Here is a 3,245-nt window from a genome sequence, read left to right as displayed (position 1 = left end):
ATGAAAACCTTTACTCACTCAGTGACTTGTCTTTTTATTTGTTAATGATATCTTGCACTTTAATGGACACATAAATGTAGTAGACAAGGCCTTCAGACTTTGTAAAAGGAGGAATAGGAATTAAGACGATCACAAACAAAAATAAGAATCCCCAGCCCTGACCTGTTTGGCTCAGTGGATAGAGCATCGGCCTGTGGATTGAGAGGTCCTAGGTTCGTTTCTGGTCAAGGGCATGTACCTTGGTTGCGGGCACATCCCCAGTGGGAGGTGTGCAGGAGGCAGCTGATTAATGTTTCTCTCTCATCGACGTCTCTAACTCTCTATCCCTCTCCCTTCCTCTCTGTAAAAAAATCAATAAAAAATATATATTTTTAAAAAAAAAGAATCCCCAAAAGACCACACCCTTAGCAAAGTATAGACTAGGAAAAAAATCCACTTGAAAATAAAATGAGAAAACAAGCAAACATAGCTGTTTCAGCTTTAGCATTAGTGTGTATACATTAGTAGGTAAGGTCGCTGTTAAGAATTCATAACCACAAAGAGTTATAACTGAAATTCATACTATTTGTGTGTCCAAAAAGTCTACAACCAAAAAAAAAAAGTGTTCCCAGCTTGGTAGTGCCCTAGGGTGCTTAGCAGAAGCAAAGGTAGATTATCTCTGGAAGGATGAAGCTTCAACCTAAGCCATAGAGAACTACAACAAACAAGCAAGCAAACAAAAAACCTTATAAAACTGAGCTCACAACTCAAAGAAATAAAATGCACTAGGAACCATGAGTGAAACTTGGCAAAAATAACAAACAACAGGATTACACTCCTATGAAATCCATATAATGGAATTATGATATACAGAATAAGTATGTTCATATGGTTAACAGAATAAAAGTGAAAATGAAAAATATTAGAGTAATACATTATTTGAAAAATATCATATTGTTTTTATAATTTAATTTATTTTAATAGAAAACTTACAAGAACAGCACAGAAGACAGACAACATTAAAAACATGTACTTGCATGTAGGACAACTAAGTTAGAAAAGTATAGTGAATGGATGGAATCTACTGTATGATAAAAATGCTACAAACACCATTTAGTTGCCATCAATAAGAAATTTACTTGTTTTAAAAAAATCCAAAGCTGGCATTGTCCAGAAAAATTTAACAAGTTTATTTATATTTTTGTAAAGTTGAACTGCTCATACTTATTCACTGAAACATTTGACTTGCATTAATGCTTTATGTCCCCACATTTATATTAAAAAAAATTCACACACAAATTAAAATGGAAAAACTGCCAATACCTGATTTCTGTTCCCTATTTTCAACTTGCAATCATATACTTAAGTACCTTTTGGCCCCATGGGGGTGGGGAAACCTAACATTCAGAACTACCAATAACAAGAAGAAGAGAAATTGTTTTAAAAGAATAAAATGTTTTCCACCATAGTGGATTCTTAAACACGTTCTCCACATATGCAGCGTGCTAGCTGGATGTCTTTTGGCATAATTGTTACACATTTGGCATGGATAGCACACAGGTTGGTGTCTTCAAAAAGGCCAACCTGATAGGCCTCACTGGCCTCCTGCAAAGCACCAGTCGCTGCACTTTGGAGCAGAGGTCTGTGTTGAAGTCCTGAGCAATTTCTTGCACCAAACGCTGGAAGGGAAGCTCAGTGGACTTCTGATAATGTCTAATTTCACAAAGTGCCATGGTACCAGGCCTGTAACAATGACGTTTCTTCACCCTTCCAATAGAGGGTACACTCTTTCAAGTGGCTTTGGTAGCCAGTTGCTTCCTCAGTGCTTTACCCCCGGTCGATTTGCAGGCAGTCTGCTTTGTATGAGCCATTGTATAGAGACCTCTTTACTTACTTTCCCTCTCCTTTGGCTGAAGCTTGGCGAGCTGGAGGTGGCGCAGGCATTGGAGAGCAAAGGTGGCTGTGAACACCAAAAAATATCATATTTTTTAAATAAAAAGTTTTAAGATAATTTTTGATTCACATACATTTATAAGAAATAATACAGGGAGATCCTGTGTATCTGTTACTCAGCTTCCCCCAATGGTAACAACTTGTGTAACTATCCTATATAATAAAAGGGTAATATGCAAATCGACCCTAATGGCGGAACGACCAGAACGACTGTTTGACCAGTCACTATGAGGTGCACTGACTACCTCTTGGTCCCTTTCCCCGGGCGGCAGGCTCCTATCACCCAATGGTGAATAGGGAATCACTGGTGGGTGGGGGGTTTGCAGGTGGTGCCAGGCCAAGGCCTCTGCCCCACCAATTGTCCCACACACAGAGGGCAACCTGCGGCAGGGGCGGGACCAGCGAGTAGGCAGAAGAGCCAACCTCTCAGTTCCTCCCCCCGGCCAGCAGGCTCCAATCACTCAATGGTGAACAGGGAACTGGGGGTGGGTGGTAGCGGGAGGTGGGGCCAGCTGCGGGCAGCCAGGTAAGATGGCCCTGATCACAGGCCAGGCCTAGGGACCGCACGAATTTCTTGTGCCAGGCATCTAGTAGTACAATACTATACCTGGATATTAATATTGAAACAATCCACTGACCTTATTTAAATTTCCTGTTTTACTTATACTTGTGTGTATGTGAGGGTTTAGTTCTATGCAAATTTTAACACATGTATAATTTAATGTATGCAACATCACAGTTAGGACACAATCCAGTTTCATCACCATAAGGAGTTCTCATGTTGCCCTTTTATAACCACCTTCCTTCAACCCCCTCCCCATACCTACTCCCCAGAAACCAATAATCTGTCTTCCATCTCTATAATTTTGTCATTTCAAAAATTCTCCATAAATGCAATCATACAGTATGTAACCTTGCAGAGTTAGTTTTTCTCATTCAGCATAATTCCCTATAGAGTCATTTAAGGGGTTATGTTTATTAATATTTTGTTCCATTTAATTGTTCGGTAGTGTTACTTGGGATATATGTTTAACCATTTGCCCATTGAAGGGTATATAGATTTTTCTAGGTTATGTATATTATGAATAAATCTGCTATGAACGTCTGTGTATAGGATTTTGTAAACATAAGGGTTTCCATTTTTCTGCAATAAATGCCCAGGAATTCAATTGCTGGGTTACATGGTAGTTGCATGTTTAGTTTTACAAGAAACTGCCAAATTTTTTTCTAGAATTATGTTTTGTTTTACATTCCCATCAGCAAAGTATGAGGGATACACTTTTTCTACAACCTCATCAGCATTTGGTGTTATC

At 39.0% G+C, this 3,245-nt stretch overlaps 1 pseudogene; it reads right to left on the bottom strand.

Annotated features, from left to right (window-relative positions):
• Window positions 1–1,455: 1,455 nt before the first annotated feature.
• On the bottom strand, window positions 1,456–1,850 carry LOC111828358 (annotated as a pseudogene).
• Between the last annotated feature and the right edge of the window lie 1,395 nt (window positions 1,851–3,245).

This window comes from Myotis lucifugus, unplaced genomic scaffold (assembly GCF_000147115.1).
Source record: "Myotis lucifugus unplaced genomic scaffold, Myoluc2.0 scaffold_4, whole genome shotgun sequence".
NCBI lineage: Eukaryota > Metazoa > Chordata > Mammalia > Chiroptera > Vespertilionidae > Myotis > Myotis lucifugus.
This window is presented reverse-complemented; position numbering and strand designations above follow the sequence as displayed.